The sequence below is a fragment of the Harpia harpyja genome, chromosome 11, assembly GCF_026419915.1.
Source record: "Harpia harpyja isolate bHarHar1 chromosome 11, bHarHar1 primary haplotype, whole genome shotgun sequence".
Taxonomy (NCBI): domain Eukaryota; kingdom Metazoa; phylum Chordata; class Aves; order Accipitriformes; family Accipitridae; genus Harpia; species Harpia harpyja.
Genome location: NC_068950.1, coordinates 41172950 through 41189311, shown reverse-complemented (window position 1 = coordinate 41189311; position 16362 = coordinate 41172950). Strand labels below are relative to the sequence as shown.

At 45.2% G+C, this 16362-nt stretch overlaps 1 protein-coding gene across 8 annotated transcripts in view; it reads left to right on the top strand.

Moving 5' to 3' along the window:
• DAB1 (DAB adaptor protein 1) overlaps positions 1 to 16362 on the top strand; it is a 474713-nt gene that overhangs the window by 232764 nt on the left and 225587 nt on the right. The window lies entirely within an intron of this gene.

Below are 16362 nucleotides of genomic sequence, written 5' to 3'. Positions count from 1 at the left end.
TTCAGTTCAGTATCTGCCTCTTATTTATAGCATATAGTGGGGTGATTTATATGCTAGCTGCAGATCTTCCAAAACAGTTTTAATTAGCAGCATTGGCTATTAGAATGAGAGTCCTGTAGCTTCCCTGTCATACGCGTCCCCTTAAAACCAGATAGAAATCTTACCATTTGCCAGGTAATGCTTCTCTATTTTTTTTTTGTAATGCCAGCAAGAAAATGTACCTGTGCTTTAGTAGCTCAGAGGATGCATTCAGGTTTGCAGCTCCGAGGGGGCAGGCAGGGGAGGACGAGGAAGGTAATGCCATTTATTGCTGTACCTTGGGGAAACAGGGCAATCCTTGGGGCATCAGCGCTAATATCACACAGGAGTTTGCAAATGTCATAAGTGACTTTGGTTTTGAGAACAAAGTAAGCGCCAAAGAGGCCAAGGCCAGCTGCTCAGGCTGCTGGCACCAGCGTTTCTGGATTCTGCTCTGGATTTCTGTGCTTGGAGGAGGATGGATCTGAGAAGGCAGGAGCCCTCATCTCGACGTGTCCTGTGGTTGGAGCGTTCACAACATTATTTTTCCTGTGTGCATTGTCTGATGATATAAGTAAGCCTTTCCCCAGCTGTTCCCTTATCCGCAGAGCTGCTCTGGCTTGTGGTCTAATTGGTACCCCTGAGGTGCAGACCAGTGTAAGGCACAGCGCAGAGGTGAGTTCGGTAAAGGCACTAGTTTGAGGCTCTATTATTTTCATGCATCTAGTAGGAACGTAATCCCTTTGAGGCCTCTGCCTATCTGTCAAACCTGAGATCAGCCAACAGGTTCAAACGTTATTTGGGGAAGCGATGACTGACAGAACAATTGCTTGTCTCTTGTTTTGTTTTTTCCAGGAAACCAGGCTAAAAAAGCGCAGGAAACATAAAGAGTGTTTTTTGTGGTTTATGCAGTGTGTGTAGCATGCAGAATGGTCTGTTGTTACGTTTCCACTGATCTTTTTTTGACACGAGCAATGCAGTCATTCTGTCTTTGCATCAAATAAGCCTTTGTACTACTTGTCACCAGCGCGTAGCGTCTCTGTATACGTGTAAGCTCGATGTTTGCTACGTCCCCTCGTCAAAACTCTGCTGCTGCTGCCTGCAGGTGGGCGGTTCTGCTAAATCTCTGGGTGTTTTACAGCAGCGTGCTGTCAGTGACATTTACTCTGGAGAGCAATAAAACCTTAGAAAAATCTTAAGTTTAAGGTTGACAATAATATGAGAAGAGAGGACACGAGCACTGGACCTGGTCACAGATGCTTAGTGTCTCTGCATGTCTGTTCCTTGGCGGTGGTCAAGGAAGGAAGTCACAACTGAGAGACAGGAGGCGGAATAAAGTTCATCGCTGCCGTGCCAACGCTGTACATGTGTGATGCTTAAGCGACTGATGGGAAAATGAGAAAATAGGAGATGAAGACATAAAAAATCCTGCTACAAACAAGCCTGAAATACATGTGGTCAGAAGAAAGGGTAAATAGGGTGGGGAACAGCAGGGGGTGGAAATGGTTCCTGCGGTGTGCAACTGGGAGATGACGGGCCCTGCAGCCAGGGCAGCAACACAGCCACGGGGAATTCACAAATCAGTGCCTACACTGTGAAAAAGTCCAAGTCCTCTGGCTGAATGCAAGTTAGATTTTTGTGGGTTTTTTTTCTCATCTACAAAACTTCTGTTTTGGTATTTTTATTTCCTTTTCTGAGCATATTGGTAAAGCCTATTGTTTAAGGAAGCTTTCACATTATTAACATATTTGGTCTTGTCTTTGAGCCAAGTGAGTAGTATTTGGTAAGCTGTCTTTGGATATTACACTAAGTGCTTTTCTACTGCAATTCTAATAGAGTGTAGGGCTGAATTTGATAGTGTTACCTATTAGTGATTAGAAAGCGAAGGGCTTTCAGTGTGTCTGTACTGCAGAATTGGCTTTGATTGATAGATCGGGCATTATGCATTTCATCATTTTAAAACTTGGTCTTAAAGTAATGAGATTTCCTTTTAAAATTCCTCTTTTCCCCAATGTTTTGAAAACATTTTGAAGGCAGGAATCAGGGAGGAAAAGAAAGAGGAGAGAGAACAGTTTTGTTCATAAACACTTAAATTGTGCATTAGTCAGTGGTACGGGCTGAACTCTGCCGGAGAAAGGTACTTTTAAATTACCAAAATATTAACATTGTAATTATTGAGCATGGATAATAGTTATGAATTATGGATCAGTCAGGTTAGCAAAGTCACAGCTGCCTAATAGAGAAAGGTATGATGGGAACGTGAGGGAAGATGATTGAGGATTCCCTCTTAATATTTTCATATGCTCCTCGGCAAAGAAGGTTGCTGCTCCTTCTGCCGGTCCCAGAGAGCTGCGAAAGCCCACGGAGGGCTGGAGCATCGCTGCCTGAGGAGCACGTGCTCTGCGGGGGGACAGTCGCTGTGCCACCAGGGCTTTTTGGTGTGCCAGCCCAGCTGGAAGGCCCTAGGTGCTGAGATTTACTTGACACTGTCACCGCTTGTCACCACTGAAAAGTCCTGGCATGCTCCGAGGCACAGCACCTGCAACGGGAATCGCAGCCGCTTTTAAACCTTGTCTTCCCTGAGGAGGCTGTGGAGGGTGGCAGCGATGCTGGAGTGGTTAAGGACCACGGCTCTAACTTCGCTGATGACCCACTATCTCATCTTGAGAAAATAACTTCCCGTCACCGCCTCTCAGTTCCCCTGTCTGTAAAATGAAGATAACGTCATGTCATACCTCTGCAAAGTGTTTTCACATCTATGAAGGAAAAGTGCAACCTCGAAGCACGCAGAGAATATTCTACTACCACGCAACTCCAACAGGAGCTCCGGGCAGCGCTCACTGTTAGGATATACATTTTTTTCTCTGTGACTGGGGGTTGCTGTGGCAAGAGGTCCTTCCCTGTCCCTCTCCATTTTAGAAGGGCAAGTTGCTGGTGGTGCTAACACACAGCTGCTCTTCCATCAGTTAGTCAATTTACATCTGGCCAGCTTCTTGCCTTTCTTCAGCTGCATCTATTTTCTCCAGACAAAATGAGTTTTGCTTTTACTTCATTTTTTTTTAGAGGAGACCTGTAACGTGTTTGAATTGTTTGCAATAAACTTTTGAGATTCAGTGACCTTTGTTAATCAGGAAGGGGGGTTTTTTTGAGGTTTACAGGAAGAATTAATCATATGTAAACTGTTTGCTTTAAAAAGTCTCTTACTGAATTTGGGATTTCCCAGGTAGCCATCGAAAGGTCAGAGGCTGGAGGCAGAAGCCGTGAGCAGCTGGAAAGAGGGGAGCTGCAGAGCACTGCAGAAGGACAAACCGTCTCAAAGCAGTTCCAGAAGTAGGGAGAAACCTGTGGTAACACATGGCATTGGGGAGAGCCCAATGTGTTTGAAAGACTGGCCTCAAGCCAGAAATTTGGAGCCTCTAAGGAAACAATATACAGACTAGCAGCATGCCATTGTACCGTGCTCATATTTTCTTGCAATATTCTGTGGTTTCAAAAGCAAATTTGTGCTTTCAACAAAATGTTCCTTGGCCCTACAAGAGTTTTAAGTCATATGTGGCTCAAAGGAACCATGAGAATTTTGAAGAAGTTTGCAGTTGGCTGCTGGCATCTCAGCTGGAGGTACAGTCCCTTCTCCCAGGCACACAGGGTGCAGGAGTCTCTAAAGGAGAAGATTTGCCTCGTGGACCCTGCCACTGTGAGCTGTTGCTGAGAGCAGTGTGTCTCTCCAAGTGTCCACCTAAACCTTCCCAGCATTGCAGTGCTGTAGCGAGGACCATCCAGACTCCAGTCCCCTCCTGCTGCTGAGAGCAAGTCGGAGGGCTGTGCCGAGGAGGGACATCCCGAGTCTCTGCAGGAACCAGAAAAGGCACTGCTGCCTGCATCTGTTGCTTGAGGGACTGGGGGAGAGGAGGTTAGATGCAGTTCATCCTTGCAATTGCAAAAATGGGTGAAGTTACCATCAGCATCCTGAAGTAGCAATGGCTGTAGAAGCAGAGGAATGGTAGGGACTTTCTAGGTTATCCAGTTATTTGTCCTGTACCTTCGTGTCACACTTTGGAAGTGGATTCCCCAAAGAGTCCCTTTCCCAGAAGTTCCCTGGGACGAAGCAGAGCTGTCAGTCACGTTGGGTAGTTCATGGTCAGAGCAGTGGAAGGCGTCTCCAAAGCTGCCAGTGCAGAATCCATGAAGAGAGAGAAGGCTTTCCTCTGCAGGTCTGCTAAAGAGGTTCGATGAAGTTTAGCTTGGGGGATTTCACCGTACAGCAAAACCCCTGTGGGGTTGTCTCCTACCAGCCTCTATAGCAATGATTATGGGGACCTTATAGCTCTGGGTTAAACCCAGGGAGGAAAAAGAGTTCATGGAGAAAAGGGCAGTTGTCAAAAGAGAGGGACAGTCAGTGTCATCGATATCCTGCAATGGCGTGGTGTATGAGGTCCTTGCTAAAGAAAGTCTTTGAATTTTACAGAACTCTGCGTGTTTAAGCCAAATCCCTTAATGTTGTTTCAATGTGTTTTGCTGTATTCAGTAGTGGTGTTTACCTGTGAGCCCTTGGCACGCTGTTTCTCAGTGAAGATAATGTTGGGAGATGTCTCACAAATCAGTTGCAGTGCAGTGAAGTCTTTGATTTCCTACCGTGCAGCTCCGTTGTTCACCCCACTTAGCTTCTTCAGATGATGCAGCAGAGCCTGATCTCAAACTTGTTTTCAAATTTTTATCAAGTCTTGGAAAATAATTGCATTACGTGTTACCTGGAAGCACATTTGGAGAGTTTCACTCACAGAAGCGCATCGCGTGACAGACACAAGAGTTTACCTAACTTCTTCCTTGCCCATACAGAAGGAGGACATCTTGAGCACCATTAACCCTTCTTTCCCTTGCAAGCAAGCGGAGGGAGGGAGATGGCACCTCACCAGCCACCCGTCTGCAGTGTGCGCTCTTCGCTAGGGATGTATTTAGGGCCCGATTTCTGCCGGTGTTCAGAGGGACCTTGCTCCAAGATGGCTCGGAGCCCAGGGGCTTCTCAGGGCTCGTCCTGCGGCAGTGAAGCATTGGCATTGCTCTTTCTCCCGATGATTAAAGAACAGGGCTTTCTCTTTAAAGAGTTCGTTCCTCAAAAACATTAATGGAAAAGTTATGGGCTAGAAACATTTCCGTCCAATCCAGAACACACAGAAAGTCTGGATATGAATGATTTAAAGACTATGGGAAAGCATAAAGATGTTGAGGTGAATTTACTACTTGGTTCAGTGCCACAGATTGTGTGAGGGCTCTTCAGCATGAATTAAAGAAAGATCCCAGTCATGAGGTATTACAGTCTAATTCAGACATTAGTACAGCCAGGGAGAACGCAGTAACATAATTGCACAACCAAATAGGATTTCCCATACTGGATTGCTCCTCTGAAGTATTTGGTCCTGTTTCTATATGGACAGTGCTATGTGTGTCAGAAAAAATACTGTGATATGGGATAATAGGCAGCTGTGGAAGGATTTACCTGGAGCAAGCTCTATCTACTGATAGTTGGCTCATATCCCAACTCTAACTGTGAGAGTACATTGTTAAAAAGCCCTGTTGGATGTGTGCGAGGATGTTCTCCTGACCTTCATCAGCCTCGATGCATTAATGAATCACCTACATCTGCACCTTGTTCATATCAACTAGCAGTGATTCTGTGGGACAAGGTGTTTAAAAACATGCGCAACGTTTTTTAAAGGTGGTTTTACATGTGACGTTTGTCAGTCATCTGTTGCCTCATTTTTGTACTGAGAAGATGGTATACTAGTGAGCCTGCTTTATCTTCGTTAAACCACTTGCCTCTCAAGTATACCACCCCCCTCACTTCTTATTCATCCCTTCTCCAAATTGAAGAAGGTACCAGTTTTCCTTGCCTCTGAAAATATTTGCAGATTGTATCTAAGCTTTTTAACTGTTTTTTTCTTTTCTTTTTGAGGTCAGGTGTGCCAGAGTTTCAGTTGAGGTTGGACACACTTCCTGGCTTGGTATTTTAAGTGTCATTTCTTGTTCTAGTGTCTCTAGATCTTCGCTTTGACTTTTTGACCACTTCTGTTTATAGACCTGTGACTTTCCTGGAGCTTTTATTTCTTCTAGAAAACGTGGAGGAAATAGAGGTGGCCAAGGAAAAGCACTGTGCCTGTGCGACTTCTGTGCTAGAAGATCCCTTTTAGCCTTCTGGCAGCTTTCTTCCCCCCTGATTTTTTTTTTTTTCCAGTTTAAGAATTTCCAGCAATGGCTCTGAAATAATCCTAGTGCTCTGTCTCTTTCCATTTTTCGGCTGAGAAAGCTTTGCACTGTGTGTTACAGAGGCCATCAAACCGGGGTCTGTTGCACATCAGCGGTCCGCCGGGTGTTTGCTGTTCTCTTCAGAAACAGCATTCCCGGAGCCATGCCGTGAGGAGCTCAGCGAACAGATGGGCCAGGAAAGTACCTTGCTCTCGGTGGGTCTGGAGAATGAACTCATTATCCAGCCAGTGGTCTGTCACACGAGCCTCATTTACCAGCGGCTGGTGTAAAAAAACAAACTCTGGAAAGCGGTGCCTTGCAGGGTGTGAGCGCTGCGGTGCCAGCCACGTCGGTGTCATTCAGCAAGCAAGCTTGTTGGGTATGAGGAATAGGGAGGAAGCCCGGAGAGGCAGAGAGCTTACAAACAGGCATCCAAAAGCTTCATAAAAAAATGACAGGAAGTCCAGCTTTTTGGGAATGAAAAGAAGTCATGTGGAGAGGAGTCACATTTCAAGGCTGGCTGGCTCTGAGATTTGGACACACCTGGGATGAAGGTCCCATTTCCTTAGTTGGTACATCCTGCCGTGTATTTCCCAAAAAAGTCATAAAATATTAACAAAACATGTAAAAAAGCACTATGTTCCACCAAACAAAAAGGACCCAAAGTCCCCGGGTTATGTCAGACTGGATAGGTAACTGGACAGCTTTCTGTCTTTCTCCTCTTCAAATACCGACTGGGGAACATCTCTCTGCTCCCCATGGCTCAGCCTCCTGTGTTGACGGCCGGGGAGCATCTACGGGGCTGCTGAGCTCAAACCACCTGAGAAATGTAACATCTTCCTCCTTGGTTCTTGCCCGCTCATCAGCGGGGAGCACACTTTGCTAGAAGCGTGGTGCGATTCTGAAAAGCCACGAGAGATGAAACTCTGGGGTATAGCCAAAGGAATTGTTTGAAAGTTCGGGGCTTTGGCTCGGTCGTTGCGGTGATGGGTTGAGGACTGTAGGAGTTCTCAGTAGTTGCTGCTTCGGTTGCTGTTAAAGACAGGAAAGTTTTTGGCACTGGTTTACTCGGAGGAATCTAAAAAATGTCAGAGTTGGCAGCAGTCTTGGAAAGGGAAAGTACGGGGTGGGAATGCTTTTGTTTATTTATAGTAAAATCCATTAGGAAGATAGGGGAAATTATTGTCTCTGGGTTACTCTGTGGGTTTGTAAGTGTGTGATTGATAGCATGTTAATAGTTTTAAGCTCCCTGCTTCAGTAATATCGTTGGGAAATCTGGCTGAAAATTATTTGGCTGCCTGCATAATGCAAAGTTTTATGCAGGCAAAGCATATAGTATTCACTGCTATCATGTGGAGCGGGGTCCTGCACCCTCATGGGAGAGTGTCATCAAGTAAGCACATATCTGATTGGTGCCAGTAAGATCTCCTGTGTCGGGAGAAGTGGGAGGATACTTTAGCTTTGAATTAAGCAGAATTTTGTGTTTTTAAAACGTATAAAGACACTGAAAATATGTCCCCACAGGCTACTGCTGGGGGTTTTTTGTTTTGGGTTTTTTTTTTTTTTTTAAAAAAAACTAGTACCTGACACAGCTGGCACCGTGATGGTACGTAACCTTTACCATAGGTGAAGAGGCTGGAGGCAGACAGATGTTCCAGCGTTGTTGGCTGCGGATTCTGCATTCTGTGCCCGCATGTCGTGCCCAGATGGTCCTTTGTAGTAATGTGGCAGGCTCTACCTCCTAACGCCCCGTCCCACCTGTTGACACTTACAGTATGTCTCAAAAGAATAGCCGAGTTGCTGGGGAGAGGAAGACAAAAAGATACAGCAGCACTTCTGGCTGTGAAACAAGGCAAGCTGTGTTGTAGTGCATAGCAAGGCAGCCAACAATTACGGATCTCTCCAAAGCAGGAGCCTTTATATAAATAATACATTCTGGTAATTCACCAGATTGCGGCATGTATGGAAATACAGAGGATTTTTTTTTATTTTTATTTTTTTTTTAATGAAAGGGAGTTTCTGTCCTGAGAAAAATTAGTCGATGCTGAATTGGACTTGGTTCTCCTCCTGCATGCTCAGCTTTATACAGAGAATAAAAAAGGGCAGAAAAGAGCAAATTGCCTCTGGAAACCACCTCTTACAAGCCTGGCTTCAATCCTGCCAACGCTTCCTGTAGAAATGAGCCCCCGCTCACACAGAGTAGTTGAAGTGGACAAACCCCTTTGCAGAGGCAGCTATGGAGTTTTCTTAGAGCAGTTTCACAGCGGTTTTCAGCAGACTGCACCCATGTTGCCTCCCAAGGGGCCTTTGCCCTCCCGGCTGGCTGGGACAGGACATTTCGCTCCTGCATGCCATCCCTCGCCCTTGTCCTCGCAGCAGGAGCAGGACCAGAACTGCTGCCCGGTCCCTTCCAGCATCGGCACAGGTCGGGTTGGCTTCGGCCCTTCATCTGAGAGCTGGAAATAAACCCCGAATAAGCTCAGACCCCAGTCTCGTTCACGTCACCCTACTCTGCAGGTGACAAAGGAGCATCTTCAGAAGTAAGATGTAATACTGGAGGACCATCACTCAGCACGTAGGGCTTCACTGCTTTCCTTAGCGGCCTGTGGGGAATGTGCCAGGCTGACAGTGAGCTGGTACAAGTTGACCTGGCGTCACTCACCTCAAGGACTACACTGACTCCTAGCAGTCAGAAAATAAAGTAGTAGTTATTGTTTTCTAGTAAATTATAACTTGCCGTTATAAAACGGAGCACTGACTCAAGCTGACATTTGAGTTGGTTTGGTTTGTACCGGTTCAGAGCAGGAGAGCTGTATAGCAGGGTGTTTGTTAGCTGATGCACCACGCAGACCTTCGCAGCTGTTTAAGGAATAGTACTGTATCATGCAAAATATTTTGCAGGCAGGCACTTTGCAAACCCCAGAAAGTGTTTTACAGATTCTTCTGCAGAGGAAGTTGCCATTCAGTAGCATTGTTTATTTATTTTGCTTGGTTTATTTGGGTTATTAAACATGTTTTATTTATAGAGTGTGCTTTCTAGAGAACCATCTGCATATATGTTCTTAAATAAAACACGCGGGACTCCACATTTGCAGATGCTGGGTTGCCATTTGTGCGTGTTGGGCCGTGTTTGGGCACCAACAGCCAGCTCTGTGGGATTTGTAGGAACGGGTGGAGCTGTGCATGGAAGTGCTCGGCAGTCACCTGAAGAGAAGAGCCAGCGTCGCTGAGCTTGCAAAGAGAATGCGCGTGTGGCTCACTCCGTGCTCCATCCGTGGCGGCAGATCTCTGCCGATCCCTTGTTGCACCACGCAGCTCCTCACCTGCTGGAGTCCTTTCACAGCTCAATTTTAGTGGCTAATCCAGAATGACTAACTCTAGCCGTAATCCTTTTAAGCATAAGCACGGAAGGATCTTGCTAGTAACCTTGTGTCATAAAAAAGTGTGAATTTGTGTGTGTATGAATTTTTGCACCATCTGTTCCCTTTCCTGCAGTACAGAGTGAGATTTTTGTCTCCTTCGCTCAGTTCCAAACAGGTACGTGTGATACTGATGTCTGCTACAACATAGTACAGATTGCACAGATTTTTTCCACTAGAACATGGGCATAGGTTCATCAGTGCAATGCAGGTAGAAATCTATTATGATAAAAAAACCCCTCCCGCCTCCTCTTGTCATCCTCTTAATTAAATTGAAATTCCTGAGATGTATTCAATTTGGGATTTGTTTTTTCCGTACTGAGAAACCCAAGTAGAAGGAATTATGTGCATAATGGTGTGGCCAGCTGTCAGAGCTGTACAGAAATACAAATTCTGTATTTCTGGGTAGGCTTTGTCCTAGCAATCTGCAGAGCGGCCAGTGGGCAAGGAAACCCTGCTCGTAAGAGTAATTTCACATGATTATTAATGCCCTGGGAGCTGAAACGAAATACTGCCAATCTCTCCCACTCACAGTGCTTTGATACTGAGCCATTGCAAGGAAAGAGAAGTTTAAGTTATACTTTGATTATAATGGGTTTTGAGAAAACTAAGATTATAATCTAGAACAAAAGTCTCCAATTAGTGTTGTAGAATGACTTTAAAACTCTTCGGCTCTCCATCTAAACCCCCGGCTGTTTTAGGTGTGGTTCAGGGCATCAGAAGCCATCTGCAGCGTGATGCTCATTCAGCTTCTTCTGCAAACTGCTTCTGGGGCCAAGGGTTTCATCTGTTTGGCAGTCTGTGATATTCTGGGGAAGAAAGGCTTACATCTGGATTGCGGTCCCTGCAAAAATGTGGCAAAATACTGGCTTGATCACCCACAGGGTGAGGCGGTGATGTGCTTTCAAAGATGCTTGGCTCTTTGGAAGAGCCACCCTTTTGGGTAATTCTGGCGTGCTGCGCTGCAGCGTTGCAGGTTGCTGTTCCTCTTGGCTAAACTGAGAAAGCATTAAGGACTCACGAATTGAATGGGCTAATGCATTGACACCTCGCAAGCTGTGTTTGAAATTTCCTATCTTCCAATTGCATTACTTTCTCAGTCATTGCAGCTCTGAACAGAAGCCCAAGTGGTGTTTTATGCAATCATTGATCAAATCGGGATGCAAATGAGGTCCTGAAAGTATAGGTATAATGTGGGAAAAAAATTACTTGTATAGATGGAAACCTTTGAAATGACAAAATTTTGCAGCTGAGGCTATTGTAATTTATGAAGATGAGCTATAGATTTTGTGTGGCAGCATAATTCAGAGTTTTCACATCTTGGCATTTCAAATAATTTTAATTAAGCAATAGATTTACAATTTGTTCCACAAGTAATACAGTCTGCTCAGATTACGCACATTTTCTGTAGTTTTGATTTTACTACTGTATTCATTTAGCTCAGCAAATTTATAAAACTAATTAAAACAGAAGTACTTTTTTGATTCAAATTGTAAATGAAAACCAACGATCTAATGTAAAATGATGCTTGCAGAGAAAATAAGATCAATTGCAACTCTATAGGTATTTTATAACTTAGTTTTATAAACTAAAAGCAAGTATTTTTATAGCAGATTCTTGGCACGGTCTTACTTGTTTTCATGTTTTGAGATGCCAAGAGAGTGAGAGATTAGGATCTGATTCAGCAACATACTCAAACATGTCTAACGTTAACCGTGTAATTAGTCCTCATTGAATTCATTGGATTTCTTGTTTGCTGAAGGACTTTGCTGAGCTGAGGTGGTGTTTTAGAGCCGGCACTGACCCCCAGATTACCACTTCAGGTACCAATGCGTGTCGTGCTGCTTCCCAGTTTTTGTTAAGTCTCGTGTCACCAAGAGAGTGAAAAGAAGCTGCAGTTCCCGGGCTGTCAGCATCCCGAGGCAGCATCTTCACACCAGGATTTTTCCTCATCTTTGGAGTCCTCCTGTACCCAAGTTAGTGCTGACAGCCGAGCTTCATTATGGTACGGAGAGCAAGGCACATGTAACGTTGTTTGAACTCATTTGATGACACGCCATTGCAGGTTTAAACACCAATTACCACGTTTCAAGTGACAAATCTGGAGGGAAAAAAGGATGATCATTTAATAAATTTATTATGAAGGCAAATGACTCGTACATAAATCAAACTGCTTCATTAAGGGAGAGACTCAGTCGGCTAAATACAGAGGTGACAAAGGTTAACTCCGCAGTCATGACACGAACTCTTGTGTCATTTCTCCTGAGCTCTCGCGATGAGTCAGTATTGCAGCAGTGCCTGGTGTTGCCGTCCCCAAGTGCTCTGGCAGCACTGGCATTTCTCGCGTGACCTTTCGCAACATCTAAAGCAGCCTAAATGTTAGGAGAAATTCATAATCCTGCTTTTGACAGAGGTAGAATTAAAGACTTTTGTTCTTTTTTTCCTGATCGCGTCTCGTGCAATCCACAGCATTCCCGGCGCCTCCACGATATGTATAGCAGCATGCTTCGCAATAACCCTCCCGGAGCAGGGTCCCGGTCCTGCTGTCTTCCAGATCTCTTGCATTAGTAACGTATCTGTCTCAGCTGCTGTCCTTGCAGTGCTGTGAGCCCGTGCCTTTATCTGAACTGCTATCCCGTGCCATTCCCGTGTTTTCTCCTACTGCTCCAAGACTGATCTTTGCCCACCGTACTCCTGCAGCAGCCACGGCTGCTGCAGGGCAGCCCATGTGAAAGGCATTTTGCAGGACCCATCTCCCACGTCTGGGCACCCGTAGGCCACCCCGCACAAGCCAGGGTGCTTGGCCGACGCTGTAGGGCTGTTCCCAAGGAGAGCAATTCGTGTTTTGGCCTATTTCACAAGCCGATGCGTACCTCCCTGTGTCGTAGTTAATACACAGAAAGAGGTTGCGGGGTGCTCTCGGGGATGGGTGAGCCATCTCAATTATTGTCACCTTGTTTGCAAATGCCATGTTATTCTTTCACGCTCTGTGCTTTGGGAGCTCGTGAACAACGATGGCAATGACGGGGCATATCAGCTGCAGTGAGAACAGAAAAAAGCACAGGAAGGCATTGGCCACACAAAGACAAAATGAGCTAAATTTTTGGTGCCTTTGGAGCTTTCAGAATTGATGAAGATGTGGCAAACATTTTAAATAACCCTGATAAAGAATTTATGCATCCTTCTGACCCCATATGGTTTTGCTCTCTGCAATGCTGTGCTCACAAGCGCAGCCTGAGTCTCTCTTAATTTACTTATACCTTGAGCAGAAACAGGGCAGGCAGAGAAAGGCAGCACGAACACCAACCCACCATATGTTGTTTCTAATGATTGAGAATACTGGGTGTGCGCGTCGGTCTCCCAACACGTTCCTTAGGCCAGGGGCCTGTGGCACTACAGCTGTTGTGCTTTTATTTCCCCCCGTATTCTCCCCTCTGCCGCTGAAATCTGCAGCCGGGAAGTTGAGGATGCTGTTGCTGTGATACGCCTTTGGAAGACGGCTCTTCTGCGAGGATGCAATTGCCACCACCTATTCCCCCTGAGTTACACAGCCCCGTACTGGTGCCAGTTGGCAGGGAACGTGGTTACGGTTTGGGAATTTTGGGGTTTTCCAAGCCTCCGGTATTAAATACTTTTGTTCTCATTCGTGTGGCAGAATCCATTGCATTTTCCAGATTTGGGGTTGGTCCCAGTGCACTGCTGCTTTCGCACATCGACATATTGCAAGGTAGTGCCTGAAATCAGCCATCGGAAGAGACAGGGGAACCGTGTCATTGCACTATTAGTTCATATTTTTATAAACCGGCAGGAATTTGGAATATAGCTCTTTTAATGTCTCATTCAAGCAGACAGTAACATTGAGATGTGTTTTATTTGATGCCCAAGAGACACACGCTAGCATTTATAGTGACAATAGAAATCTACTTGTATTCCAAACTCTTCGGGAGAAACATTGATAGCTTTATTCAAAATAATGGCATTCAGAATTGCTGAATTGCGTTCCCAGAGCGTCTATCCTGGAGGAAAGTCAGCTCCGTCATTCTAGTAGTATTGCCAATAATTAAATAATGTCTAAGTGAGGCATATGTGTCTTCTGGTCTGTACCGTAGGGAGGGGATAACCCATGAGTACAGAGAGGGGAAATGCATCAGGATGGTCCTGGCTCTGCTGTAGTCCCTCTTCTCCCCCGTTTTTGGGGAGAGAAGTTGTCACCCACTACGAGTCACTGAATTTTGTGAGTTAGGCTGGCAGGGATGCTTAATAACAAGCAATAAGGAGAGTCGCACATTAAATACGCTTTATTAATCTGACAGACAGTGTTTATTTATTATGTTTTTTGATACAGTGGTGAATTATCCAGCAGTAGTGAAGCCTCAGGTGTAGGTGACCTTGTGGTGAATCTTGGCCATTTCATTTTGCTAAGGGTTAAAGGGAGGCTCATTTCATTTTTATAGAAAAACTCTGAGGACTCTGTACAAGCTTCACAAGAAGTAGCAAGATTCTGCTGTTACATTAAATGTAGTATTTGCTATGCATTCAGATCAAGTGGAAGTCTGCGTTAAACTGGCATAAGGCAGAAATTACCCTCCTATTCTTAAGAGGTGCTGATACCACACAGAAGATAGTCTATTTGGAGATCATTCTGCTGATACTTTTCTCCGCTGTATCCTTTTGGGGAGGAGAACAAGCTCTCAGTGGCTGAGGAGTCCATTTTCTCCCGCTGCTGCTTTTTTCATTGAAGTCATCATCATCCTCCATTTGTGACATCAGAGTTACTGGCTAGCGGGATAATTATGATTTCTCAAACTGAAGATTATGACCTTCAAATGAGGAAGGCACAGTGGGGAGGACAGATTCCTAAGCAACAGCCATCAGATATTTGTGAAATATTTGCAAAAATGTCCTTGCAGTTTAAAAAAAAGATGAGGGAGAGAGGGCAGGAGGGAAACATCCAAAAAATATTATCAGCAGAATGAGTTGCCAGCCAGTGTTTTTTTCCCTGAGTTTTCCATTTGGTGCCCAGGATTCTCTAACCTGTCTCATTTAGCCTTAATGAACACGAGACATTTTTTTAACATGCCATATGTGCTGTGGTCCTTAGGAAAAAAAATGCATCCAAATAACTTATTTTTTATGTTCTGACTCTACCCAATCATAATTTACATTTTGCACAGTTTGATGCCCATCTGCAACGTCTTTACTATCAGAAAAGGTAATAAGAAAGGGAGGAAAAAAACCATAGGAACATGTTGAACGACTGACACAAGAAAACCTGGTTGGAAGAAAATCAGTTTTGTCCCTGTGTGAATAAACAACTTGGAAAATGGGTTGAAATCCTGTTTCCAGTGGTGGGGCCAGCTTCTGTATCAGCAATGCCTTGAGAAGAAGAGCCCCAGCAGTCGTCCATGTGTCTCTGGGGAGTCTCTTGCTTCTGTAAGGGGGTGGGCGAGTGGTTGCCTCATGGCTGGGGAGGCTGAGGAGCTGCCACACGTCTTGGAAATGAGCCCTGCCTCTTGGCATGAAGTTCAGAAACAAGATCTCTGTACGTAGGAATTGTGCCTCAACTAATGACCACAAACTCTCCCCTGTCCAAAGCTCCTTGCAAACGTTTCATCCTGAAAAGGTGAAAGACCTTGAAAGGATATCTTTTCCTCTTCAGTCTTCCCTGTCCTTAAAACCACCGGAATCGTGTATTTTGACTTCGGAGTTTGGCAGGAGGAGGAGGAAAGGAAGGAAACACCAAAGGGTGGTCCCAGACCGACAGCTCCAGAAGCACATTTCCACCACGTGACTTTCTGCCTACTCAGGTCTAAGATCGTTCCCAGGACGGCGCTGATGGACTGTGAGCTTCTCTGCATCCTCACGTTCTGCCGAGCACTAGGTGGGACCTTCTTCTCAGCGACTGCAACAAATGAGGACAATTAATTACATTTAGAAAACAATTAATGCTTTCCAAAGCTCTAACTGTAGTAATTCATATTAGTTGCATTAAGCCGTTGGAGAGCCTTGATATGGCCAGGCCAGAGGTCTGGCATCTCTGCAGCCCCACCTTGGCTTCCTTGTGACCCCGTGCAGGGCAGAATGTCCGACGCAGGAGCTGGGGCTCTGGTAGTGTCACAGTTCCTGTTTTTCTTCCTAATCGCCTCTAAGGTCTATTTTTGCCTTTAGTAGCCTGAGTCAGAAAATGTCATGTATCCCTTGCCTGGAATGGTACAGGTTCAGAAATGTTTCATTTTGATAATACGAGCTGACGGGAACTATTACAGCCCGACCAGCCCTTCAGTTACTTCATTCCAGATTTTACAAACTCAGAATTTAAACACTGGTTGCAGTAGTCAGAGTGATGCTTTTAGCATTTTCCTTTGTGGAAAGCTAGCCATGGTTTTATGACTTAGACTCCTTAAATTTAGCAGGTGATTTAAATGACCAAAAAAGCAGCATTTCTTACTTATGTGACACATAGAAGAGAAATTCCTGGCATTAATATTAACTCCCAGTGCTCCACTGGGATGCCAGGAGTGGCGGGGAGGCAGAGGACTGTGCTGAAGGGGCACCTGAGGGACCACGCGCCCAGTGATGCACGGTCCGGCACGTGGGCTAGGCTCTTTTGTCAAGGTGAAGAGGAAAGGTTTCTTGACATTGGGTGTAAAAGTCAGGATTTCTCCATAGGTCAAAATCTCCTCCA